The sequence below is a fragment of the Cupressus sempervirens genome, chromosome 11, assembly GCF_028749045.1.
Source record: "Cupressus sempervirens isolate cs-2001-9-10 chromosome 11, ASM2874904v1, whole genome shotgun sequence".
Classification (NCBI taxonomy): Eukaryota; Viridiplantae; Streptophyta; class Pinopsida; order Cupressales; family Cupressaceae; genus Cupressus; species Cupressus sempervirens.
Window position 1 is genome coordinate 289720414 of NC_143128.1, and position 15021 is coordinate 289735434.

At 33.9% G+C, this 15021-nt stretch overlaps 1 pseudogene across 1 annotated transcript; it reads right to left on the reverse strand.

Moving 5' to 3' along the window:
• Window positions 1-7004: 7004 nt before the first annotated feature.
• Window positions 7005-8777, reverse strand: LOC149529253 (protein EXORDIUM-like 2 pseudogene; annotated as a pseudogene). The gene has a single exon (XR_016358806.1). The product of XR_016358806.1 is annotated as a protein EXORDIUM-like 2 pseudogene (transcript).
• Window positions 8778-15021: the final 6244 nt, after the last annotated feature.

Here is a 15021-nt window from a genome sequence, read left to right on the forward strand (position 1 = left end):
ATAGGAAATGACACACCCTAAAAAATAAAAATCAGTATTAAGGAACATTTGGCTCAATAGAAAATTCATGGTTGTAGGCACCTAAATAATGTCGAGTTCAAATATTATCCAATGCAATACAAAACAAAAACAAAATTGAAATAATTTAGCAAATTTTCATTTACTCTCATGGGAGATGGGTTCTTGTTGTAATCACCCAAAATTGGTCTTGTAAACCATGAACCCCATGATTATTGATGGTTAGGTTATGAGAATTTAATTTCTAAATGTAACCTAATGTCTAAATATTTGAATCTGTTCATTTATTATACATGAATAATCATGTTAAGAAATTGAAAAGATGTTCAAAACCACTTTTTATTCCACATATGCCTAGTCTCAAAATTTCATTTTAAAATCAAAGGGGGTCCCTACATCTCTTACACATTCCTTACATCTCTTACATATTCCTTACATCTCTTACATGCATCTCCTACATATTCCTTACATCGATCCACCCATCTCTAATTCTTTAATAAAAGTGGATCCTCTTAAATTACTTAATATTCATCTTAACCTTTCCTCATATAATCATGGTAAAACATAAACTTGATCCCTATCCCTTGGAGTAAGTCTATAAATACAAGGAATTCTAAGAGAAAAGGGCATCCATTGGTAGTATATCATCACTTTATGAATATTTACTTAGTCATCAAGTTCATGCATTCTTTAATTTAATTATCTTGTTTATACATAGATCTAGCTTACTATATGCATAAATATGTATCAATGCCTAAACAACTAATCTAAACCAACAAATGCATAGACAATGAAGGATTGCAAATAAAAAATGGAATCTTTACCTTCCCTTGCGATATGAAATGTGCCTCCATTGTCCTCCTAGTCTTGATTCATCTTGATTTTGTGAGCCCTCATATTGTGATCAACTCCCTTCTACAAGATTGCTTCAAGATGTTGGAGATTGTGAACTTCAATGTGAGACCAAATGGAATGACCCTAGAATAGCTAAATGATGATGAAGATGACTGATTGAAATGCAAAATGGATCTATCAAATTGAGAACTAATTGCTTGAGAATGCTTCTAATGCTAATTCTAAATTCTAAATTTGAGTATGATTATAGATTTTTGAATTTGGAATAAGGAGATAGAGGTTCCTTTTATAGACTCTAGGTAGAATCTAGCCTAGGTGGAAACATCTTATGGTGGAGAGATGATTAAGGACACGTGGATAGATGAGATTGACTTGGTTGGAGAGATGGAGGAAATCAAGGATTTAGTTGAGTTGTGAGAGAGAAGATAGGGAGAGGAAAGACACTTGTCATACATCTCATCAAGACCTTTAGAGAGTACTCCATGGACAAGTGTCTCATGAGCCCCTGTTGACTACATGAGGTGGATTCACTGACTCCAAGTTGGTAGAGGAAGAGGAAGAGGACTTAGTCACCCAGAGACATGTGCCTTAGAGGTTGATTCAATCAAGACTACATCTCCTCCTTTGGCCCCATAAAATAGGTCACATGCGTAAGGATAAATATGATTTTTAATAATTAATTAAAATTAATTATTGGTGCAACTATGAGGTGAGGATAAATAGGACACATGGGTGAGGATAAATAGGATTTTTAATAATTAATTAAAATTAATTATTGGTGCAACTTGTAGAAAATATCTCCTACTCATAAATCAAGTCAAGTTTTCTTTCAGTTTTTTCCAATTTTGTAACATTATGGCAGTCAGTTATGATTATCAAACAAATATTTGTTTGTAAAACTTGTTGTGGTGTATCGAAGATAGGATTTTGTATTGACGCAGGCATGGGTGTTGTTTTGTTTGGAAAATAGTTGTGGTCCTGTGGCCCATGCATATTACGAGCTTCAAACTTGGAATTGTGAAAGACATTCATTTACAAAGCATGAATATGAATGTATAATTATCTAATCTATGGGAATATATACAAATTCAAATATGCATGTTTCTTCCATGCTTTATATATCTTACTAGAGAAAAACAATAATGACAACTCAAAGATGACAAAAATAAAATCACAACAATTTAAACCCATTATAGCAAGTTTTGGTTCTTTATACAAATGACATGACTCCAAAAAATACAAATCCACATAATATAATGTATTTTCACTATTTGTTTAGTTTTTTACAACATTGGGAAGGAAAATTATGAGGATATATAATGAAGAAAAATTATATGATGAGGTTATGCAATAAGTGTTCACTAGGATGATCAAACAAGGTAAGAAGCAACATATCCCAAATTTCATTATTATTTTCTTTTAAGAAGGGGAAAGTGCCCACTAGGCTCAAGATGGACTCTAGCATAGGATGAGTGTAAGGTTTTATCCCTCCCATTATGAATATAATTAATTGATTGAATTTGGAAAGAACAAATGAGACAATATGATGTAATAGGATGAAAGGAAGAAAAATCTAAGTGAATAGACAACAAACAAAAATGATATGGAAATTTGGAGACCAAATTTGAGAAGCAAACAAAACCACCAACTTGCACCAAAATTTTTAGCCAATCTTCCTTGTCAAGGATAACCTAGGTATTTGAGGGTGAATAGAGTCAATTCTTTTTGTGGGACTCACCCTTGCACTACTAAAATTGATGTTGATACCCACGATCTAGAGCGGACTATTAGATCTTTCAAAGTTTGAATTTAAAACTCCATCACTTATCACTTGTACATATAAAATAGGGAATATTATTGGGGAAAAGAGGTTTTCCTTAATCAAAATCTTGTGTAGGAATTTCCTTTAAAATTGAATTGAAATTGCATAGAGGAAAAAGCATGGTGTCAATAAAAGAGGCTTTATAACATGTTATACCTTCACAAAGACTAAATGGCTCATGAAGATGCTTGAAAGTTGTCTTTATTTAGCCTTGAAGAAGAACATGAATGCCTTCACACATGCTAGTATCTAGACATTACTCCATATCTTCCATGCTTGATTTTTGAATTGGCTTGATTTCTCCTTGATTACTTAAATGCTAGCATTGAATAGATTATTTCCCTCACAAATCTCAATTGATGGATTTCATCCCAAAATGAGGGAGGTAGCTTTATATTTATATCTTTCCTAGCCATTTAGAGGCTCAAAAGTTGAAGTAGGTCAACTAAAGATTTTAAATCCTACTCAATATCAAAACTTCGAGCTCCAATTCAAAATTTGGACAAAGTTAGTGTGTCAGGGCGACCCCTGATGTACTAGTCACAAAATTTATAACTTGTACATCCTAGGTCAACCTTGATGAGTAAAAATATAGCTCAATTTTTTATGGGTCCCATTAATTTTGATATTGAGGATTCCAAAAATGTGCATGAAATTAGGTTCTAATAAAGCATAACATGCATATAAGCTTTATAGAATTGTGAGTGCTTACAATTTAGGATGTTATATAATACAACAATGAAAATATATCATTTTATACAAATTTTCATTTCTATATGGATGTGCACTTGCATGTTATTTTGTAGAGACAATAACCACATCTATTACACCATGCCAATATCAAATTTTATGTATATATTATTAAATAATTAGTATATATTTGATTTATGTTAAAAATAATTTTATAAAACAAGTTGAAGAAGGCTTACAATTTGAACTTAAATTGAATATTAATGCAAATATCAAAAACTAATTTTTTTGCAGTTAAGCTCAAACCTATTCTTACTATTAAATTCAAAGGGGCCAAGAATATGGGCAACAACCTACAACACAATGGTAAGTTGTAAGTCTCTCATCTCTGAGGTCTTGAGTTTGAGTCTACTCAAGCTTAAGAAATAAAAATTAATCTTAGCGTTGACTAATTACCTGTGAAAAGGTACCAAGAATATAGAAATTGGCTATGAAAAAATTAAATCTGAATCATTTTTCTTTAGGCCATCAAAGAAAAATATTTTCCTCCTCAATCATATAAATCATACCACATAGAATATTCTCTATGTACTCAAAATATTCTACTATTATCATATTTTACTTACGCAAGTCTAGTACTATTAAAAATGTATATATTTTTAAATTAAAAAAATTAAATGATATAGTGTACCTTATTAACAATGTACTCTTATACAATTTGCATGCCTGTCATATGGAAACCCTACCCAATAGGACAGTAGATCAATGGTCATCAAATCTATGATATTCCACTATAGTAGTAGTCTATGTTGGGGAATATTCTCAGCTATCAACAATAGAAACCATTAATATAACCACCTTTTTATTATGAAATTACCCTTTTCTAGATTAGTTAAAAGTGGTTTTTAGATTCTAAATACCAATTTTCAAATCTTAAGAAAGTTTTCATAATTTATTTGGTAGGATTATATCAATTAGTATTGAAAATATTTTATTTGTATAATGTTGGCATCAACATGGTGTCATTGGCCCTTTTTTCTTAACTAGGCTCCTACTCTATTTGACTGTTAACTTAGTCAATTGATCTTTAAAGGTTGTGTTCTTAATCATTCAAACTCTTTTCTACACAAACACACACACACACACGTGTGTGTGTGTGTGTGTGTGTGTGTGTGTGTGTGTGTTCGTGTATACATATATGTATATGTGTGTATATATATATGTGTGTATGTATAAATATACATATACACATATATGTATGTACACACACACACACACACACACACACACACACACACATATACATACATGTGTGTGTGTGTGTACATACATACACAAACTTTTTTTTGTGAACCCACACACACACACACACACACATATGTATATATATGTGTATATGTGTGTGTGTGCATTCACAAAAAATGTGTGTACACCCACACACACACACACACACACACACACATGTATATATGTATGTATGTATACATACATATATACATATACATACACACAAATATATACATATATGTATACACACACACACACATATGTATGTATGTGTGTGTGTTTATATTGTACAAAAAAATTAAGAATTCCAATCAAGAGGTTAACAAATTGACTTCTATTCAGAGATCTTTGTAGTAGTGTAGAGAATTATTAATTTTGATGTTTGATATTTTAGTAACTACAAATGCTCACAAATCTTGTTGAGTGATAATTGTTTTGGGAACTTTAGTCTTAATGGAATGCTTAGCTACATTCTTGCAATATTGTAAAGTGAAGAGAAATTCACCCCATCATGGGTTCAACGTCTCTACCTCTTCTATGTTGTGTAATTAACATATTCTATATTAGGATCATTGACTTTCTTTAAGGTTTCCAAAACAATCTTAAGTTCTATTTTAAAAGGATTTTGCAACATTAGGGACACTTGGGATTTTATACCCATGAGTTGATTTCCCTGACATGGTGTTGAAACTCAATTCAATTTGAGTAACAAATACATTTTTAAATATAGTTAGAAATGTCTATGAAATTATGCACCCGTATTCAATGTCACATGTTCTAGGATTGATTATGATATATTTATAAATTTGACACCTCTCGATTTATTTTAGCTTAAATTATTAGATACAAATATGTTAGTAATAAATACAACTCTATTATTAAACTATCTTGACGTTAATTATAAATTTTATTACAATTAAAAATCATTGGTATAGATTAGTAACTTGAAAATTATGTTAATTTATGGCAACAATAAAAATTCAAAATAAATGAAACATCCAAACTTATTAAAATAAAACAAATTTAAATTATTCATTGCGAGTGATTTGAAAGGGAAAATTAATAATAACACAACAATTAAAATCTAAAATTCTCACTTGTGCATGAGCTAATAAATAATTAATGAGTATAGAATCATATAGAAAAAAATTCAAAAAATGTTAAAGATGATCATCCCATCCTTGCAACTTCGTTGTTGGGCAGTAGTAGAAGAGGGCTCTATGGGCTTCTCAAAAAATAGGTCATTTTAAAAATCTTAATTAAAGGTTATTATTTATAATTAGTGGTTAAATAAGTTTTTTTTTTTATGAGAATGGAACTCGGGTTATCTATAGCTTGGACTTAGCCTCAAGCACAACCATATTATCCATCAAGTATACTACCCTCGTGATCTTGTCCTCTTGGTTCACATCTCTTTTTTAAACTTCTTATGGATTCTTCAAATAATTTGGCCAATACCTCTTAACTTCTATGCTAAAACACTTCGGATTAATCAACAAGGATCTTATACATAAGGACAAGACTTAGATCATTAGTTCATATTATATATTTACATTTCAATCTTGTTAGCACGGGTCAAACTTCACAATATTTTAATATTATGGATTCTATATACTGTCTTATCATTTGAGCATATATGCATCTTTGTATCATGTGTTTTTCAAACTTGTTTACGTACAATGGGAGCTAAGTAGCAAAGTAGCAATCAAACAATTTTCTACACTTCCCTTGCATACCCATAGTTGTCTCCTTGAGATGCTTATTCAAACTCTCATTTTCCTTTCTACTGTAGGTGATTTAACTTCATTCCATCACTTTGATGAGGCATGTTTTGATGGCTATTGGGCATATTTTAACTTCATCACATCACTTTGATGAGGGAGGTGATTTAACTTCATCACATCACTTTGATGAGGCATGTTTTGATGGCTATTGGGCATATTTTAATTTCATCACATCACTTTGATGAGGCATGTTTTGTTGGCAATTAGTAGACAAGGCCTTAATAGTAGAAGACTCCAAGGTGTTGTCATCTAGTTGATAGACATTTTTTGGGCAATAGCATCAAGAATCTCCATTGTTCCCTTTTTTCTAGCCTTTTACATCATAGCTACAATACATGTGTTAAATTGCGTCTCAGACTTGTTTGGTGCAAGTACGGGAACCTTTTCTTTCTCTGTTCTTGTCATTAAGAGTTGAGAACACATAGAATTCTCACCATTTGATTGCAAGTTTAAATAAAAATAGAATTAAAAACAGAAATACAAACCGCAACTATAATTAGGAACTTTCTTATTCTCATACTAGACCAAATGCTCCATATTCTTCATACTTCTAAAATTGATAGATTAGTTAAACTAATCCATCATGTAACTATCATTTTTTTTTTTTTTTAAAGAGGTGTAAACGCTTTGACCTAGCGCTATGAACCAATGAGGCCACAAACGAGGGACCTCATCCCCATGAGATTTGAACCTTGATGGCAAGGATAACAACACAACAACTTAACCATCACAACATGCCACTATTGGCATCATATGATACAAAGTAAACGTTTTTTTTTTCATTATTATCTGACAAGATTTAATCATCAACAAGAACAGCACAAAGAACATCAACTACAATCTCTCTTCCATTGAGTAACAAAATTTAGAGGATGAATTCGGATCAATAGTGGCAATGACGTCAACAAGATTAATTGGACCAGTATAAAGAACAATTTATTAATTAAAAAGAATAAATGAATAAAAAATTGTTAACAGACGGAAGTCAGAGACAGACACCAGCCTGTTCAAAGAATTGTATGCAGGAAATATTAAAACATAATTTAGGTTACTCAGACCAAGGTCTTGCAGGAGTGGGAGGCGGGATCCCACATTGCTGGGAGGAGGAACGTGCGGCTGTTGACGCCGTGGGCATTGTAGCTCGCCCCCGTCGTCTCCTCCACCAACACTTTGCCGGCGTATCCGGGATAAGCCCCGCTTCCGTAAATGCCAGGACAAGCTGACACCGCCTCCAATGGAGCGGTGGCGTCTCCCTGGAAATATCCCGACTTGAACGGATTCGTCACTGCTCCCGTCAAAACGGTGGCAATGTTGATGATCATCCCATCGACGCCCACGTCGCCGTTGGGGGGCAGCAGAGGAGCGCTCTGCGGTCCGTAAATGGGCTGATGAAACGGCCACGCGCACTGCCCCGGGCACTGCCTCCCCGAGTTCCCCACCCACGCGTACGCGTATTCACTGTCTCCAACTTTGCTGCTGTCGTGGAATCCGCACGAGCTGCTGCAGAAGTTTTCCACCATGACATCCTCAGATGTGAGCACCAAATACAACTCCACCTCACCATTACTGCTTTTAATATTCTTTGAAGGCGGAGGCAGAGCTCCGGATTGGATTGCTCCCTCCACCAGGTTGGGAATGTCACTTCTTTTGAGAGACTTTCCGAGAGAATAGGATTCGTCCAGCTTCTGATTCCCCAGCCTTCGGGTCAAAGGCTGAGCTTGCTGGTTTACTGTGGAAGGGGCAGATCCTCTGTAGGCCTCTGTCGTTTTCCACCAGGTGAGAACAGAGGGTGAAGAACCCTGCTGCTTGCCGCTTTCCGTCCCCATAGACTGCACAAAGTCGGCCACAATGGCTCGCTGGGCGGAAGAGAAATTGCCGTACCAGATAAGATGAAGATTGAGAACGGGCGTTGTGGTGAGGAGAGGGCCATTGTGGTATTGAAGAACAAGGGGCTCTTCTTCCACCAGGGCAGAAAGCTTCCTCCGGTGCAAAAGGGGCCGAGCTGCGGCATCCCCAGTAGTGGACAATGCCGCCATACAAAGTAGCACTAAAGTCATCGCAAACCTCTGAGACCCTAAAATGGCCATTTTTTGTGGCAGGGGAGACAGATTTGGAAGGTACAAATTAGAGAGAAATAAGAAAGTGTGGTATGGGAAGAAGGAAGAAGAGGAAGGGGTTTAAGTAGGTGTTTAGAACAAAGTCGAAAAGGGGAGGGCAGCATATACCACTGGCAATCACGAACGCGAAAAACAACTAAGCAGTTCGGGAGGGAGCTTCCGAGCACATTCCTATTCTGTTGACGTGGGGGATACAAGGGTAAAATACAGCTATCTTCTGTCTGGATGCAATTTGCATTGCGCGTGAATGAGATAATATATCAAATCTTCCGCTTGGTCCCCTTGCGTGCTCGGTGCGGCAAATTCACTTGTGATGGTTTTGTAGTGGATGAGGTCCCACAATGACGGTAAAATAATGAAGTAATCCTCTTAAATTAAATATATTTATCGTTTGAACATTCTGTATTTAATCTTCCATCATTTATATCTTGTCGCAATTAAATGATTTTGTATTACACTACAAGGATGTTATCCATCAAAGTTCCTGTCAATAGTTAGAAAGGTAGAAAAATAGAGATTCTGAAAATTGAAATAAATAAGGAGAAATAAGAAGGGGAGAAAGAAATATAAAGGTTGAGAAAGTAAGTGTTATAGCAACAAGTAAATATACTAGCACTTGCACCAAAAGGAGGTGCAAGGGATACACCGATAGGTTTTGATTTGAAAGCATAAATAAAGATTTGTAAGCATGCACATATGCTATTTTTTTTGAGGTCATCTTGAACTTATAGTGAACATAGTACATGCAAATTCTTTTACGAGACATGGAGAATTTTTTTTGCCAAATTCGCTCGGGGCACAATCTCGACCTCATCCCTTATGATGTCTTTGGGCCTTGCACTCAGCAAGACTTGATCCTTGATAGGCTCTTTGTGAGCCATTCAACTTTACTAGTAAACCAAGGACCCATTGACATGGAGAATTATTTTGGATGAAATACTTTTTAGAATCTTATACATTTAAGTACATTATCTAGAATGCAAAAAAGAAAAAAATGAGTATCAATTATCTTTATAAACGAAAGTTTAAGAGTACCAATTATAGAATTGAAAATAGATGTAAGCTTCCACCAATATTTTTCTACATTATACAACTAATTATATAACATTTCTTATCGGTGTGACTATTACAATCCATATAATCCTAAAAGTGATCATTGGTTACATTGTGAAAAAGATATTCAATAGGAATGTTCAGCTCTACTTATTCCTCTTTCTTTTGTTCCACCATAATCACACTTAATGTCTCATAGACTTAGTGGACTAAGCCTTAAAAAAACATTTTTAGAAAATAAGACGTTCTACAACAGCCACTTCAACTTCAAAATAAATAAAAAGAATAAATTTAAATTAGTTATTATAAGAAATAGATTCCTCAAGATAGAATATTTCTAACAGTATGTTTCAACTTTAATTGAACTGAAGACAAAAGAAAATAATAAATAAATTAATCCAATGATTTTGACATTGCATCTAAAATTTAATTGAAAAATAGTGCCATGGATGCACTAAACTTTCAATGAAAAAAGAGTGACAAAACAAATATTCGAAAAGATATAACTCATCGTTAATGATAAATTATACAAAACCACTAATCAAAAGTGTTAGAATCCACACAACCATAAGTGACTATCAAACAAGAGTTCTTGATGAACTTGAGTCCCTACCTTTGGAGACAATGGGCTCTTCGATGTATGCATTATACATGTGCTGGGAAATAGTGGTTAACGACCTTTGGTTTAAATCTTATAGATGCAATATAACAAAGAAGCTAGATATTTGAAACAACATATGGTAGACAAACAAAAACAAAAATGTTAATCTTTCATTCATCGAAAGTTGTATACAAGTTCATATGTGCAGTCCACTTTTTCCCGCAGTGCACAGATATAGCTTTACGGTTACATAAAATAGACATTTGCACATCTATTTTAATGGCACAAAAGTGAGCAATGTTAGTTTTGTTAGCTTGGACAGCTGTTTGTCCATATGCTATTATTTAGTATCTAATTGTTTTTGCTAATAAATTGGTTAGAGCAAGGACAATTATTTATTAAATAATTGACTTCTTTTAGAAGCAACTAGAAACCAATTTTGTTAGGGTTGGTAAGTTGTTTTATATCTCCACCGTCGATTGTAAATAAATCTCGGCCGTTGGTTTTCCAACGAGAGTAGTATAAAAGGGGTTCTAGGGGGCATTTGGAGAACAAGAAGTTTGGAGAAATGTTTGTAGTGTTAGCAAACAGTCTTGCAGTGTTAGCAAGGGCGCAGTGTTAGCGCGGGAATAGCAGTCGGGAATATTAGCGGTATAAATTAGGAGGTTGTCAAAATTCTGCTAGTGAGAGGCAAGGAATTTTGTATCTCTTGATTTGCTGAAGTTTAATATAATTTCTCATCTGTAGAACTGGTTTTCCCTTAAGGGTTTTTCCAGGGACAATTTGTCCGAAAATATTGTGTTCATTGTGTTACGCATTTCTTTTCGTATTTTATAAGTGAAGTTGCAATTGTGTTATTTTTTCGATATTAGCTAGGAATTTATTTTTAACAGTTTAATAATCGTTTATGATAGGAGATTAATAATCAGTGACTGCAATAGTTAAATTTTTCACAAGTAAAATGTGATTGTTTTCCTAAATATATTCTAGCTGGATTTGACGATGGTCGCTTGGTCCTTGTAAATTGTTGCTACTGCATTTGTTCATTGTTCCCTCAATATGTCAAAGAAAATGCAGTGAGAGAAAAATTTTAGAGACAATTTCTCTAAAATCTCATAATAAAAAACACTACATGAAATGTTGTCAAGCCCAACCTGCCTGCCATGTTTGAACTTATATATGCAGGCCCGCAAGAGTATTAAAAGGAATATGTTATGAGTACACTTATGAAGATATATACAGATCTGCAATTATTTATGTCATCAACTACATAGTCGAATTAGGTTTTTTGTGTTAATGTTCATTTTAATGACTGCTTGATGTTTCTGCCACAAACTTGAAATAACAACTATACTTAGAATGATGCAGTTGAGTATAATGCATTGCTTGTTTCCATAATTTGTTTTAGAATCGAAGTCTCCCCAATGTCCGGAATGGCCTACTTCTCCAAGGTAAATGCAAAATTAAATTGATCTTTTGCCCTTAAATTTACATACTCTGAACTCATCACTACGATTTCTAAAATTTATAAATCTCTTCTACCCATTGTACAAAAAAAGAAGTCATATATACAAAATACATTACAGGGATCAATGTTTATCAAATTTCATTGACACAAATATTTTTCTTATCTGCAAAGAAAAGATCTATTTTAGCTGAAAAACAAAGAGATTCCGTAGTAAAGTGCACTAGTGTGTCAGCTAAGGAAATATACAAACCAACACTATCTAGAAAAATACCTAGTTCATTGGTCACACAAAATACCCAAAAAAATTTCCCCTACGACAACCCCACCCATGGTACTGCTAATAAGAACAACTCTGCATTTTGAAAAGGAACCCACAAAATCAGCCAGCCTTAAAAATCACACACTAAGGAAGAAGTTAAGCCTGGAAAAGTAAGTCAAACTTTAACTATTTAACACTTTTGCACTAGGAATCAAGCCTTAGTGTGTGATGTTTAAGCCGTTCGCACAAATCCACTAGAGAAAAGTGGAGGAGATTGATGTCACCACGGAAGATTAATACGAGGGATTCAGCCTCAAACTCTTAGTGAGATAAATACTGTTGGAATTAAAAGACTCGTAAGAAAAATAAAAAACACACACATCAAAAGCCATTAAAGAATTTTTTGGGGCATTACATAAAATGAAATAACAGGTCATTGAAAATTGAAACTGCACCTTAACAAACCAAAACCCTTCACAATCTTCACTCTATTCTATCAAACTCCTATGCAATGCAACAGTAGCAAGTGCAGCTACTTTCTTTCTCAGTTGTTCAAAAACCCTCACTCTGTCCTCTCCAACCTTTACAAATAATTCTATGCATAACTAATTCATCTTTATCTCCCAACAATCAATGTACAATGAATATGGCTTTATCTATTTATACTTGTCTTTTCTAAATTTCATTGTATAATGAATATGGCTTTATCTATCTGACCTTGTCTTTTCTAAATTTCATTTTAATTTTCAAATCTAAGAAAAGCCCGACAAAATACAATGCATCCAATCAAAAATTAAGGTTATTCATTCGAAATTTGATTTTTTAGATATTGCTTTCCCAAACTTTAGAGTATGACATCCGATAAGACTTAAAATTAATTAAAAAAGGGCCACTAAAAATATTAGTTCCCTCCTTTAGAGGCAGGGACTAAAGTTGTAACTACTTTGATCGTTGGGCAGCAGAAATGGAAAGAGCAAAGGATCACATCTGAAATAGTTTCACATGAGCTACTAAGAGTTGTTTCTTGTTCATCTCCTTATTTTGAGTAACTAGACTCTAAGTCACTTCTGTATGTATCTATGGAGGATAGCAACACTCTCAAGTTAAGGGCAATATTAAAATCATAATGCTTAGATATGTAGTCTCTTATTCTTTCGTTCAACTTACAAGGATTACATCTGGAATATTTTCACCTGAAATGGAGGGGGTTGTTATTAGTTTAGCTCTCTACTTCTCCTCTGGTTGAACAACATTCAAGTGGAAGAAAAATAATTAGCTACCTTTGAGCAGGGGCATCTTGCGAATCTTTGTTTTGTGAATAAAAATATTTTGTTAATGGTGTTGTCATGCCAACTCCATGTAATGCAACGCCATATAAAAGAAAACATTTTATACTTAGGAGCTTTTGTAATAAATATTTTCTTTAAAAAAATTCATGAATAAGGTTTTCATGGTAACCATGCTTCTGGCTATGATCTGGCAAACATGTATTCCACAACTTTGAACTAATAGGTTTGACAAAAGAGATTACCAACTTCCTTAAACCCTAAGCAACTATAATCATGGATGGTAGCACACCTTAGTATTACAAAAGCTATATTCATTTACCATGACTTACTTGATTCAAATAACAATTACTTCAAAAAGTAGCATACATCTACAACATTAGACTATCTATTTGTCACTAAAATTCATGTAATTTTAATTAATAGTGATGTCTTGAGTTAAATTTCAATAATAGGGTGTTTGATTATTCTCATGCTTTCTTTACGTTTCAAATAGTAGTCTATCTTTAATTAAACCATTATAGTTATTTAAGAATATTTAAATTTTATTTCTATTGTATACAATTTTGTAAAGCTCATATGGTGGCGGAGAGGAGAGGAGGAGAAGGGCTGTTATTTATCAGCCATGACCAAGCTTCGGAGCGATGTGTTGAGGGAGGCGATAACAACCTTGATCGGAGAGAGCAACCACAAGAAGAGAAAATTTGTGGAGACTATCAAATTTCAGATTGGGCTAAAGAATTATGATCTTCCAAAGGATAAGCACTTTAGTGGAAGCTCCACATGCTTAGCAATGCCCAACATTGAGAAGAGGCTGAAAAAATAGGATTGGACTACATGGATGTCAAAGGATTCAAGAAAATGAACACGAGTGAGAAATTTGGTTAACAACCTAGCCAAAAAATATCATATCATGCTATGTGAAAAATCAAACTTTTCAAACTAAGATTTGGGATAATTACAGGCGGTCAAGGCTTCAATAGTTTGGGCCTTAAAATCTCTAAAAATTAATTCCACTGACCTTTGGTGTTGATGATAGAGATTCGTGGAAGGAGATTCTAACACACCCTATTTCAATTTCCTTGCCATTGGTGTAATAAACATCTCTAAAGAAACACAAAATCATTGCTTTCATGAATAAGATTGGAGATAGGAAAATGATAAGAGGAAAGAAGCGTCTACTACACGCTATGACAGAGATATTATTCACATAGATTGACTTGATGGAAGAAAAGGGATTGGACAGTCACTTCACGCCATTAATAAGGCATGACCGAGTTAATGTCTTGCAGGCCTCACAACTGGCATGCAAATCTCGGGCCATTTACTAGATCTTGTGATAGAGTTTATTAAAGTCCCCATCACATCACTTTAATCGACCACTGAAAAATTGAATTGGTAAACAAGTTGGTTTATCGGAAAACAACCTGATTCATTGGTGTGAGACAACTTCCGGTTGGAAGCAACCTCATAGGGAAAGCCTATCGGCTAATTAAAATTAAAATTATAAAACTTTTGAAAAAGAAAATTTTTAATAGCAATTGTATGTTTGAATGTAATTTAAAAATTACACCTTGTTGTATAATGGATACAACTAAGAGGTACCAAGGGGAGATAAGTGGAGATTGGGGAGATACAAAAAGGGGGAGAGAAGGGTGTTTATATATGGGGAAAGCGGGAGAATGAAAGGGGGTGATCAAATAAAGATAGGTAGATAAAAGGAGAGATAGGAAATGAGAGATATAAGAACACTGAGATATGGAAAGGACAAGTAAAAAGAG